Source organism: Siphateles boraxobius, unplaced genomic scaffold, assembly GCF_051911475.1.
Source record: "Siphateles boraxobius isolate OS27281-9 unplaced genomic scaffold, OSU_SipBor_1 7, whole genome shotgun sequence".
Taxonomy (NCBI): domain Eukaryota; kingdom Metazoa; phylum Chordata; class Actinopteri; order Cypriniformes; family Leuciscidae; genus Siphateles; species Siphateles boraxobius.
In genome coordinates this window covers 29,624,659-29,638,994 of record NW_027509197.1, presented here as the reverse complement: position 1 = coordinate 29,638,994, position 14,336 = coordinate 29,624,659, and the positions used below count along the sequence as shown (strand labels likewise).

The 14,336-nt window shown below is 37.8% G+C and overlaps 1 protein-coding gene across 5 annotated transcripts in view; it reads left to right on the top strand.

Moving 5' to 3' along the window:
- Positions 1–1,216: 1,216 nt before the first annotated feature.
- Positions 1,217–14,336, top strand: part of sema5ba (sema domain, seven thrombospondin repeats (type 1 and type 1-like), transmembrane domain (TM) and short cytoplasmic domain, (semaphorin) 5Ba) — a 149,231-nt gene continuing 136,111 nt past the window's right edge. For 4 of the 5 annotated variants that reach the window (XR_013197199.1, XM_077216872.1, XM_077216873.1 and 1 more), the window contains exon 1: positions 1,253–1,386. The gene's annotated coding sequence lies outside the window, so the exon portion shown is untranslated. Of the gene's footprint in view, positions 1,387–14,336 lie in introns of all 5 variants that reach the window. The other variant, XM_077216875.1, reaches the window with a different exon arrangement.

The window sequence follows — 14,336 nt, the reverse complement described above, 5'->3', positions numbered from 1 at the left end:
ATTTAATGTATGTGTAATTTGTTTTAGAACAAAATGTAAAATTATGTTAACCCACTGACTATTCAATTAAAACAGCATCCTCCCAGTTTGGCGTACAAATTGATTGAACAGCTAAATAATAATCAATAAACTATTCTTTCGGACAAGTTCCTTTGCCTGACTGTAGTCAATGGTTGCCTTAGCAATTTATCAGCAGCTTAATAAGAATTAACAGTCAGAAATATCAGTTTTATAAATTCATATTTAATAAATTTAAATAATTTATTTTTCAAATTGTTCCAAGTACTCAGTGTTGCTATTTCATAAATTTGTAATACCTATGTTCTTATATGCCTTATTATTTAAGGAAGGCATTATATAATAGGCCTACTGTACACTAATAATTACCGTTATATATTTGCAGACACACTGTAGTGCCACCACCTGGATGTGACAGTGGTTGGTTCCACACGACTGTCTTGACTCTTGAGTCACCTCCCTCATCACATACCTAATGCATATTGCAGCTTGCAGTGTTTGAGCGTATTTCCACAGCCTATAGGTAATGTGACAGTTATCAAAAATTAAAGCAACTTTCAAGAGTCAAGCCAACAGATTTACACATGGTGTTTTCTTTATTTATATAAACATACATTTAAAGGTTGCCCACTATATTTGGGTACATAGGCTATATAGGCCTATCTATATTTACAGTATAGGCTATACACATATACTGTAATAAGCCTCCCATGTGTTTTTGAACATCCTTTGATACTTCCTTGAAATGGCTTGCAGCCAGGTAAACACCTTGGATATATGAATATGGTAATCGTAATAATAGTATGTACCATGATAGCTACATACAAGTATCATGCCATCCCCATATGACATGGTAGCACATTTTTGTCAGGGTTTTTTGATTGCACAACACCAAAACCAAGACATGTTGATATGACACATTGCTACTTTCGGCAACATAGTGCAATTCAAACAGTTAATTAATTGCCATGGTACCTCACCGATTCTAGGGACAGACTATGCAGGCTGGATATAGGGGTGTTGCTGAATCCCAAAAGAGGATTTTTTTTGATCATTTGGAATAGCATAACAAGGTTTCTATTACAGAAATGTCTTTAGAAAGTAAAATGAGAACTTCATCAGATATTGCAGACACTGAGCCAAACATTTGAGGTGGAGCTTCATAGCAGAGTTTGCACCCCTATTCGTTTGAATTGCAGCTGTCCTTTTGTAGTAGCCTCCTCTTTCCAGCACAGCACTAAAGCAGCTGCTTCAGGTCGATCGGTGGAAGTCATTCACAGAAAAGGGATACTGCACAGGAGACCTGCGCAAAGAGGAGATTGCGTTTTACGTACGATAGAGTTTACTTCAGAAAAAGGACATCAGAAGGTAAAAACACTCTCTTAGATAGTTTTACCTCACCTTTACAAGGCTATAGAAACCGCGTCTAATGTTCTTGGTGTAGGATGATATTGTGAAGTAGGCTACTTTTAGAACTTCTAAGGTCAGATTTGACTGACTATCAACATTTTAGCGACTCTCTGTGATTTTTTATTTGCGAAGAACATAAATATAGCATATCTATTCGCTAATTACATTAATTTATTTTCTTTCTTTCCAAATTCAAATTATTGTTCAATTTCAAATAATTTCAAGCTCTATTTTCAATTGCCAGTGGATTTGCATGAACCAGTATTTTTTTATATTGCTTTTTTTAATTATCGAAGAGTCCTGGTTATCTAATAAAAAACGGATATTGGCAGATTTTCTCTCTTTATGTGGATCAAAACCCTCATTGGGAATGTCATGTCTTTTAAACAGTCCTTTCCTCTCATTTTATTAAAGAACATGAACGTTTTATATGAACAAGATTCAGTTGAGTATTCCTTTATCCTGACAAGGAATTTACTCGCTGCTCACGTTCTGTTCAAGATCCGAGGAATTTTGCTTTGGAATCGAAACGTTCGCCTTCATAAGCTCCCAGTAAAACACGCAATATTTCACTCTCTTTTATCATCGTTTGGACCCTTTTGAGGGGTTTTCCTTGGACATATGCTTACTTTTCACCGAGAATAATCTACTTTTGCACAGGATGTGCGAATAGTCTCTCAGAAAAGGTGGAGGGAAGGATTTAACATCTCTCGGCTACAGTAGGCTAGGCTACTATATCTTTGTGTTTTCGAGCAACTTTAACACAGCGTTAACAGAAAAGCTATTCATCTTATGCTTATTGTTTAAATACAGAAAACTGTATATCTTTTTTTTCAGTCAGTAGTAGCCTATGTTTGTGAGTGAAGGATGCTGTCACTCAGCTGTCAGATAACCGTATGTGAATTATGTGCAATGATGAATGATGATGTTATTAAGAAATGTATAGAGAAGACTCTTTTTGAATACAACCTATGCTATTTTTCATAGGCACATAGGCTACAACAGCAACATTAAAGTTTATTTTCGTTCTATAATTTAAGATCGCTTTAGGCTACAACACAATTGGGCGCCAATGCCTAAATCAGCAGTCTACAATAAAAAAAGAAAATACCAGTTATGAGAAAAAGTACTAGGCTATACTGCGGTCAGCAATGAGAACAAAACAATGATTTTTAGGAAGTGTAGGTTGGCTTGGCGCTGAACCGATTATTGTTGGCAATATCTGCATACCTAACATTTCTAGTTTACGATCTGCCTGGCGCTTAATTTGTCAGCCTCGCGAATTAATAATGAGCTAAATCTGTGTCTCGTCTTTGTTATCCTATAGTGGCTCAATTTTCAATTTCCTCAATAAATGAAAACCTAGCAGTTTTAAACCTTGGTTTCATTTTCTTTGCTTTTTTCAAATCATTTGAATTGAAATGATTGAGTCTGGTGTAAATGATGTAATGTTCAACACTAGTTTTCTTTACGAACCGGAGAGCAGGTGTACAAAACATAGACTGTATTGCTGACCAAAAACGGTAGGGGGCAGTGTCGAGTCTTACAGCCAAAGCCAAGCTGTATGATATTACACAAACGCCGATGCTGGAGAAGGAAAATCACCTGTTGGTCTGGCGCAATTTTAAATCAGGGCTTCTAAATCCTGAAGATCTACTTTCCTTCGGAGATTTACCTGCAATCAAACATACCCGAAGCATCTAATCACAGTTTTTGGTTCATCTCAGGGTAACAACAACAACAACTTTGTTGAAAACGCTGTACTGTAATGAAAAACATATGATTGAGCAGTCCAAATCAGCTCCAATCCTTAGATTTCACATTGTTGGCTAAGTAGGGGTAAATGATAGATGATTTGATGTTCTTTTAAGCTAAAATCAAAGGGCTTTTATAGATCAAGATACGCTAGCTCAGATGCTCTCCTAGTACAACAAGGTTTGATGTAGGCTAAGACTGATCATCCTGTGCAGCACATTAGTTTAGAAAATGCTTCAATACCCTGGGCTTAAATGGAAGACGGCTTACAAGTTTGCCACCATATATTTTTCTTGAATAGATTTTATTTATTTATAAAAATAGATATTAGATTAGAATAGATTTGTCTTTGTTACGTAAAAAAGTAAGTCTGATTACCCCTAACTAACTGAAAGTTGGTCAAGGGATAGTTCAACCAAAAATTAAAATGATGTCATTAATTACTCACCCTCATGTTGTTCCAAACTTCATCTTCGGAACACAAATGAAGATCTTTTTAATGAATTCTGAGAGCTTTATCTCCCTCCATTGGCAGCTACGCAACTGACACTTTGACGCTTCAAAAAGTTAATAAAGAGATTGTAAAACTAATCCATAAGAATTAAGCATTTTAGCCTAAATTTTCTGAAGGGACACGATCACTTTATATGCTGAACAGATTTAATTTAGGCTTTTATTCACATATAAAACTTTCATAAACTTTCATCAACTCACACATAAGTTGTGGGAAACAGAAGCTCAAGCATGTTCGCTTTAAGTTCGAGAAACAACAAGGTTAATTTTCTGTTACACAGCACGTTGAGCTTCTGTTTATGTTTGCTGATCAGTGTTAATATGTGAATAAAAGCATAAAGTAAATCTGTTCATCATATAAATAGATCAAGTCTCTTTATGAACAACTTTATGAAGTGTCAAAATGTAAGTTGCATAGCTGTCTATGGAGGGACGGAAAGCTCTCAGATTTCAATAAAAAGATCTTCAATCGCGTTCCGAAGATGAACGAATATCTTACGGGTTTAGAACGACATGAGGGTGAGTATGACAGATTTTTTGGGTGAACTAACTTGTTTGTGCAACTACGTTTATGCAACATTCCCCTGGTATAGTATTCCCTAAAAAATACCCTTTTCATCCTTGATTGTGGTAGTGTAAAAAAATTAAAATAATCATATGTCTCGTATTTAAAGTTGTTTGGTTTAGTATGTTTACCTTGTCTTTCCTTAGGGGGATTCAGATATATATTCATCCAAACTTACTAATTCTAGTCAAGTACCATCTGTCCACTTATTCTACCTAAACACCACTCACCGCAATGTTTACAAGGATGTCTCTTGGAAAAGGATGTCTCTTGGTCTCTGGGATCATTAATTATGCTTCTTTCTTCTTGGGTTCTTGATAATGATTTCTATAGGATCAGACTATGTTTTCAAAATCAATTTCGAGAGAAAACCTCAAGGGTGTCCTTATAGTCATAGCATGACCCATTTGAGGGGTCGGTCACTCCACAGTAGATTGTCATCATTCATATGATGAAGGAAGTCTGGAGCTATTGTATTTGTCTACGTGTGCTTGAGGCGGCTTGTGAACGTCTCTCTTAACCAAAGAGTCTGTTTGTTTGCCGGTCCACTAAAGGCTTTTGTGTATGACTATTAATATTCATACAGCTCCCCCCTCCACCACTACCACATGTGCCAGTCGATTCATGTGTTTTCATAGTGCATGAGGCCTCTCTTTTCGAATGTAAAGTAGGTTTTCATGTGTAATGATCTTATGAGATCCCTTGTCAGTTTGAAAGTAAAGTAGTAGTAGCCTTATTTGGACATTGGTTACATGCATCCATAGTGAGTGACATACATAGTAACGAGACCTGAAAATGGAAGGAAATCTGATCATTTGCATTTGATATCAGTATAAAGAATATTAGCTCTTGTGAATTGATGACTTAGTAGCCCTTATCAAAGTTTTAGCAGTGTATATAAGATGTGCCATGTGAATTATTTCTGATGCGAAATCATCATCTGAGAGGGGACCGTGTGGATAAAAGTTTAATGGGAAAGAACTTGATCTGACTGGCAGTAGAAATGACTGCATGGAATAGAGTTTCAATGTCAAGTGTACTTCTGCCTTGTTTTAGGGTTAGTTAGTTAGTTAGTTAGTTATCTGAGCTTAAAGCGAAAGATCACCCAAAAATGTAAATTCTGTTATCTTTTACTCACCCTCATTTCGTTCCCAAACTGTATGACTTTCTTTCTTCTGTGGAACCTAAAAGAAGTCAATGGTCACCGAAACGTTAGTTGCCAACAATCTTCAAAATACCTTTTGTGTTCAGCAGGAGTATTAAAATCACAGTTTTGGAATGTCATGAGGGTGAGTTAATGATGAGAGGATAAGGGTTAATAGAGGTTTAAAGCTAGGCTATACACATTTATTATGTTCCCTCTGAAAAGCTGTTAGCGGTTTCTTCATGATACAGTTCTTCAAAATACAGTTTTAAACCTTCTTTTCTCTGTTAGAGCGCTTCTTCATTTTGAATATTAGATCTTCTCAAGGCAGAATTCATCTTACTGAATTATCTTCCATAAGAGCCGGTCTGCTAATATGTTCCAGCTAAAGTGCGTTTGTGCGCTGTGCCTGAGGCATTCATGAGTCGATATCATTCAGGTTCTTCAAACCCTTTCTATTGTCAGTTTTTAGCTTTCGAGGGAAATGGCATGTTTGCTAGACTGATTTTTATTTCACACTCAAGAGCTAGATCAAACTCACTTTTTGTATGCACACTGCTGTGTTTCAAAGCACTTTAGAAGGGTGTACGTGCGGTAACCACTAATGTAGATTGACACTTTCTGACCTGACACATTGCTTGAGACTTTTTTAAACCATATTTAAAGGAAGGTTTCTAACAGTCACTTCTTAGTGCTGTAATTAGCCTTTGTGAAACTTTCCATTCACACAGAACACAATTAATTGTATTTTAATCTTGATCACGATTCTCTTCATTAATTTAGCATAATCATCTGTGATATTGTCCTACTGGCAACCCTCTAAAATGCAAGTACATCACTGCAACCAAATTTCATGCTAGCCGACTAAAAAATCTCTTTAATGAAATTAATTGTATGATTTCTCTCGCCTGTGATTGAGTTAGAGGCAAAAAATACGTTTAGTGCAAATGTAATTTCATTTCCTGCTGAGCTTTACGCACTGTCGCTTGGCTGAGAGCGTCCTCTGTTGCTTTCTCTCTCACACGCTCACTCTACGTAAGAGAAACATGAGAGATGCTTACACATGCCATGTGTAGAGAATCTCTTCTTATGCTGTCCATCGATTTCGAAGATGACGTCACTTCTAGGATGCATTATTGGAGTGTTGGTGCAACCGCTGCTGACGGCGGTGCCATTGAAGGTGACTGTGAAGCCCAATCAGAGAGCCACATGTCCTACTGCAGTAATGACAAGTGAATGCTGATTCTGGGTGTGGATATAGTTGTGGCTGTGCGCGTTTAAGTCTGCGCTGATGTAGCTCGGTTCTATGTTGAGCACGCTTTAATTCGATCTGTTGGGCCCCCAGATCACATGCGGAACTCCATGCCTTACGGTTGGCAGCTTTTGTTTCCAGAACTCCAGGGCTGATGCCACAGCTTTTCAGGGTCTCCTTGAGATGATCCTTGTATCGACGCTTCTGACCCCCAGGTCTCCTGTTGGCTGCATGTATCCGTCCATAGAGGACTTGCCGGGGAAGGCGGTGGGAGGGCATGCGGATAACGTGTCCGACCCATCGCAGTTGCCGCTTAGCAAGGATTGCTTCCATGCAGCTGGAGTTGGCGCGCTGGAGGATGTCCGTGTGGGAGATTTTGTCTTTCCATGTGACACCTAGTATACGCTGCAAACATTTGATATGAAAACCCTCAAGACACCGAATGTGCCTGCGGTAGGGAGTCCATGCTTCTGCACCAAACAGTAGGGTGGAAACGCAGACTGCCTGGTAAACGGCCGCTTTGGTGAAAGTACGGAGATCTTTATTACCAAAGAGATGCTTACACATGCCATGTGTAGAGAATAGACGCTAGATCTATATGCAGGGCTCGACAATAAGGACTGCACGATGGCCAAGAGATCTCGATCAGGCCAGTGCTGGATTTTCATGCATTTTTCTTTACATTTGCATGCATTTTTAAGCCTTAGAAATTTTAAAATTTAAGCGCAAGAAGACGCAAAAGAGAACTCGTTTCAGTACTCACGCACACATTCGAAGCAGAAAGCCATGTCTGACAACGTGTGAATACTAAATTGAGTTCTCTTTTACTTCTTCTTGCACTTGTATGAACAATTTCCCATAATATTATTTCAAAATGCCAGTCATGACAAGTATTATAGTAAACAGTCGTTATGTCTTAAGTAAACTTAAACAGTCAAGAAAGACAGCACGTGTTGTGTAACAGTATCAGTATTTTGAATCCGTGCATTGTCTTAAAGTGACAGCAAATAATATTGCTGTCTGTGTTTTTAATGTTAATCAAACAACAAAAGACTCACTGCTCTTGACTGAATAACTTTTATAACTTTAATAGGGATTCAAATATATTTAATTTAGACAGTGAAGACTATGCATTGTTATTTTACATTTGATTATTTTATTCAGTTTCTGTATTTAACTACTTTTAGATCTACCTGAAAATCCTGCAAGCATTGTTTATTTAATTTGTATTATTGTTCTTGCATTCCATGGAAAATCTAGCAAGTAAAATAAAAAAAGTACTAGCCAATGGCAACTTGAGCTTCACTGTGTCCACAGAGGGTTGACTGGTTATATGTCCAAGGAAAAAAAAAAGTTTTCAGGATATTTCCGTTATCTTGCATTGATAAACAGGCAGTTTTAATTCCCCAATCAGAAATTTCATAAATTTTTCATGCATTGTTTTACTTAATCTTCCTAACCTGGAAACCATGCGCATGTGTTCTTTCTTTTATTAATTGATTACTCAGTTACCTTATACAGTGAAAAACTGTAAATGGTTTAACATTACATTATATATTTTTTTTACTTTAAAATACTGTCAATGTATGTATTTTGTGAGTAAAAACTATAATTTACAGTGAAAAACATTACAAGATATTCATATATGTCCTATGAGACTGAGTTCATAATTCCTAAAAGTCCCTGGTGGACACATCTCATGATTTTATTTTGTATAAATAAATAAATTTCTTCTTATTTTTGTGATTAGTAATGCACATTAGGGTGTTTTGTAAAATGTTCTGTTATGTTCTTAATGTTTATTGCATTATTTTGGAGCCGTGTCACACCTGTAACTTACCAGTATTGTAAGAGAGTGGGAGAGAGAAAGAGTTTTGAAGATATCAAATGTTTCAACACAAAAGTGCTACCTTAACTATTCAAAGAATTATCAGGCGGAAATGCAACATATCCTGAAACCATGGTGTCGTTGGTTTTGAAAGAGGAAACTTAGCTTATGGTGTTCCCAGGCCGTCTCTGAAAGGGAATAAAGGTTTTTGTGATGTTCTCCATTTTGATGCTGTGATTGGTGTGAATTGTTGCTTTTCATGAATTGCTTCATTATTATTCTTGCTATCAAGGGGTGGAACAGAAGGAGTTTGGGGGCCTTTAGCCTCTTCTCAAGAATATTATAGGAATGCCCTGCTATCTTTTGTTTGCAGAGGGGGAGGGATGATGGGGTGTGTTGAATTAAGTGTATTCCCCAAACAGTTCAACTGGGTCTCAACTGGAAAAACAAATTGTGGTGCTGGATTATCGTCTTGGTCTGTTCACTACTGATAAACCCCGGTCAAATATTGTTTTCAAATGTGCAACTGTCCATAGCGCAACCATTCTGAATGTCAGAAACCTGGTGTGGACGGGTGGCTGCGCACTACTCGGTCTGTGAAATGTGATCTGAGATACGGCTGAGCTGCTCGCTTTCTGCAGTCCTAATTAATACTTGATGTGATTGAAGGCGCTCAATTTGTCTGGAGTCTTATCTTGTCAATGCGTTTGTTGTTGTTGTTTTTTGCAGAATGTCTTGCAGACAGACGACAGCTGAAATTCAACAAACAATTAAGCCTGGGAACTGACAATTATGTCTTATGTTGTCATGGAGGTGTTTTTACACAAATCAAGCGAGACGCATTGCGCACTCTTGTGGGTTCTAATTAAACGAATGCTATACTTCCTTAATCACACCTATTCAGCAATCGAGAAATCGTGTCCCTTAGCAGGCTGAAGTTTTCTCTTAAGAATTTCCGTCTTTTCCCGCTGCCAGTCAGACGAGTGGTGAAATGTCTTCAATAAATGGAAAGCGTATCTAGATGAAAATGCTTCCAGTTGGAGAACTCAAGTTATTTGTTTGTCGTTTGTCATGGTGAATGGTGGATTGTCATTTTAATATTTGTAAAGCTGGTTTTCTCCGCCCCGCTGTCAAGGGAGGGATGCAGTTGTATGTAAGCGGACGTGAAGGCATGCATCTTTTCTTTGGCATTGTTCGGTCCAAGGAGGCTTCAATGAGGAGACGGGAAAAAGGGTAGAGACCAAAATGCTCCCACAGTTGATTTGCCCATTGTGGGGGAGGAACACTATTCCCATTGATGGTGTTGTTGGTGAAGCCCCCAAAAGCTGGGGAAAGGGGGCCCATTCAGTGCAATGGGTGACCCTGCACAACTATGGGAGATGGGTGTTAGTGCTTTTGTGGAGCACGGTGGGAACATTGTCCCCATTCTAGTGATTTAATACGCCAGGTCTGAGGTACTTTGCTATCTCCCCTGAAATGTTCGTGTTTTGTCTTGTATCTTTTTCACAAGGTAAAATGTATCATTATAATACCACTCATTTCTTTCTTTTGGAAAAAGAGGAATGAGCTATTTGCAGTCAAATGATCTGTGTTACTATATAGATATGGAAGCCTGTTTCTGAATCAGAGTAAAAAATAAAATAAAATAAGAAATAAAAGGCAGTTATAAAGTCTACTTATTTTAAAGAATTCTACTATAGCTTAAATACAGTTTTCAGTAGATTCACCAATTGTTGTTTGAAGAGTCTACAAATATTGTTTTATAAAAAAATGCTAAATGGTTTTGATTATATTAATTATATTGGGGTGTTTTCTTGATACTGAAAAATGTGCTTAATGTCTTCGTCCTAATTGAGATACTTTTATGATAGATAAATATTGTTATTGCAAAAAATAATGCTAATCTGATTCTGATCCCTATTTTTAATATTAAATGTTCAATGAAATACCGTCATTTTTTTAATTAGTATTTAGCAGCATTAATAATACCATCTTTTTTTAGAAAAGAAAAGCTTGACTAATTTAATTTGCTTAAATTATGAGTTACTGAATTTTTAAATAAAATTTCAAGTTCAATACAAGCAAAGATTGCTTTAAATGACTCAAATTATCCAATACCAGTGTTTGCACTGCACACCTGATTCTTTTCTTTTTTTTATCACAACATAGAAATCAATTTCACTCATCTCAGCTCAATAAAAAGATGGGTTATTATTTAGTTTGACAATTCTTTCTTTAATCGTTTGGCTGACAGTCATTTTCTGAAGTGTATAAACTCTGAAATTGAATTTTGATAGGTTAGGTAGGCTAATTCTAAAAAGGCACAATAGCCCAGCACATTTCCAAAATGTGGATGTGAATGGAATACCTTTCAGATCCAGATTGACAAACCATGTAAACTCTGGCTGTAAAATGAGATATTAATTGCCCTTTGCTTTCAGCCACTTTTGAATACAGCAAGACAAATGAACAAAAGGCCTCCGAATGGGAAAACAAAGCCACCAGAGTCACTTATCAGGTGCATTCAAGATTCATGCCGTGGATTGAGCCTCTTATCTCTCTGACCTAAAGTGATCTTCCTCTTGGGGCCTTGCCTTTCTTCCAGATGTTGATCCAATACGTCTTACATCCCTTAAAAGTCTATAAATTGCCCCCATGAGGGAAAAACGATAAGATCAGACTAGGTTTTCATAGCCGTGGGAAAAGTGATACATATTTGGCCTAATATTAAAGGGACAATGTGTAGTTTTCGAGGTATTTTATTATCTAAAATCAATATTTTATCCTCAATGGTGTACAAATACCTCTGCCAATTATCTGACTTATCCTCGTAAACGCAGAATTTATTATTTTTATATAGATGTGACGGGTAGGTCCACGGAGGCTTCCATGTCGTTCCGCCATTTTGAAAAACTATAATAGCAGAGAGGGTCAAAAAGTACTAAGCCACGCGTTTCCACAACGCGTTTTCGTTCAGAGCCAGCGTCACGTGACTGAAAGCAGCAGAAACGGAGGAGCAGAGCAGTGAGAGGCGCTTGTCACTGCCCCGGCAAGTTTAAAAGGCTGCATTGCACTGTTATTATTCATACTGTAACATTCGTTTGTTCGTTGTGTCAAGTTGCAGTTTGTTTGAAATAACAAACCTAAATTTCTCGACGAAGTGCTATTAGAAGACCTCTTGTCATGGCTTTTTGGTACATTACAGCTACCGTAGATGCACAGTAGAGAGCACAATTCATTCGAATGCAAAATACAATTTCACCGGTAGATGGGAGAAATTCCTACACAATGTCCCTTTAAGTCAAGAACTGTTTAAGTATACCACAGATTTAAAAAGCTAGACCTATCAGTGTACATTTATGTTTAGACTGTAACGTTGGCCTCCAACTTTAATTCAATAGTACTTTTTTTTTTTTTTGAGTACCAAGAACAATTTTTCTGGTCTTGCCTGTATGCTTGCCTGTATGCATTGGTTGGTTGCTGTTTCTATAGCGATAAGGACTAGCTCTTGGTTGGGGCACGAAGGTCTGTCTCAATACATCGATAGACTGAACCCTGTTTGACAGTGATTAATGTCCAGTCCAGATCAACAGAACATCCAGGGACCGCCCCGTCTCCATGAGCAATGCTAATCCCATTTTTTATGCAGGTTTATGACCAATACTGATGAGTTAAAGGTATGGTGAATCTGAGGGTTTGGCTTTTGCTGCTAGTTTGTTGGAAATTATATAAAGGAAGAACACTTAGTGGTGTACAGGGCTGTCACTTTACGTTCGAAAATCGATTGCACAATCGATCGGACCAACCAACACAAGTTTCGAAAACGAAAATAGGGAATCGATTTTAACTGCCTTTTTTTTTTTTACCAAAAATGTGTTTTAGGTAGACAGATCAATACAGTACACAGAACATGTAGGATGTTGGAAAATAACAATGTCTTTTCTGTTACCCAAATGCTTTTTTATATTCGCTATTACTTCAGTGCAAGTGAACAAGCGCGCCGTTATTTGTTGCTTAGTGACGTGTGTGTTCAAGCAAGCCAGAAATGCGCAGATTCTGCGCAATATGCTGTATTTAATATATCATGAGGACTCACGAGTTGCGTATTTGCGCTAAATCCACGCGGGTTTGGCTCATAGTTCGAATTACAGGGGGTACTGGGGGGTACTATACCCCCCAATGAAGACCCAGTACCTCCCAAAGGGACAGAAATATCAGTTTTGGGGGGGTCAGATAATTTTTCTGATATTGTGAAAAAATATAATTAGAGTTACAATAGGCTACAAGTCAACTCCTATTTTCACTGTAGGAACATTTTAATGTAAAGCGATTTCAGACACCCCTATTGTGGACCGTACCATTTTTAACCACCGTGGCTAGAAGCAACGGAGATAGAGAACGGTTTGCTGCTGACCTGCATGGATAAATGTAAGTTGCTAGCTGACGTCTAGCTTGTTGATTTTACAACCTTCATTTATTAACGTGTTTTGTTCTTTCATAGCTCATGTCACGTCTTCATACATTGAATTACCGGCTACTTACCTGCTACTTACCCACTGAGGCTAGTTAAGTGGACCTTAGTTACCAAGGTTAGTTAGCAAGGTTAGGTAGCAAGATAATTCTCAATTTAAATCAAGCTTTACATTGTGGTGAGTTAAAATCAGGGGCGGATCTACAAACAACATTGTTAGTGTATTAGAGGCGTGGGCGCGATCGAACTGTGTGTGTGTGTGTGTGAGAGAGAGAGAGAGAGAGGCGCGGGCGCGATCGAACTGTGTGTGTGTGTGTCGTATGACTAAATCTGTTCATATTTCCTCAAAACTCACTAGAAGACATCATTTGAGGGGTCTTTTTTTTTTTTTATCTCCTGGGGAGCAAACCCCCCAAGAATTGCTTTTTCACAAAGTACAATTTAAGTATAGACTACACAGACTGTTGATAGTGATTACACAGAGAAAGGGTCCACAATTCACAAATTAAGACCCTCACCATCCAAAAACCCAGCTACATCTCTGATTTGTCTCCCACTCCGTGTAATGTAGGTGTAGAGAACAAAACACATTCAATGAAAACCGTAGCATTTTAAATTATGAATAATGTCCATGGCCCCCCTCCTGAAACCTCATGCCACCCCTTTACCACCCCAGGTGGTAGTATGGTTTTTTATAGTATGCTCCTTAATCACATTAAAGATTGTGTTGATTTGACACTGACTACCATAGACTACAATGGAAAATTGGTTTCTGTTTATACAGTATATGAGAGGGTTGGGTCTTACCTCCAGGTCTTATGAAATCTAAAAATAAACCAAATCAATATTTCATGAAATAGGCAATAGGCTTCTTGAAAAGGTATTACTTTTACTAGTAATTAGAATGGTATTTCAGTGCACTTAACTTCTAACTTTTGGGAGTTGATCAAAACAGTTCTCTTTTGGATATATAATAACAATGAGATATTCTGTAGCCTACTGATTATCAGTTTGTCGCATGTTTAGACCTTGTATGTGTGTTGCACAACACATGTTGCACTTGGCGATCACGGTGGGGATTGATATGGTAGTGGACCATGATGGTCATAGAAGAAGTGAAGGGGCAGTACCCCCCAATTATGGTGGGGTAATTCGCACTCTGGTTTGGCTTACACGAACTTCCCCAGCAAAGTGAATAAACATAGAAACACACCAAATTGGCTTGTGATATACATGCAGTCGGCAACGCGTCATAGTTGGGGGGCGTGATCGGCATGGGGGAAAACACCGCGAACATCATGTGTATTTGAATGACAAAATGTCTTATTGCGAAGCATTGACGCCTGCCGACCGGCAACGATTGCTAAATTAACTGCAATA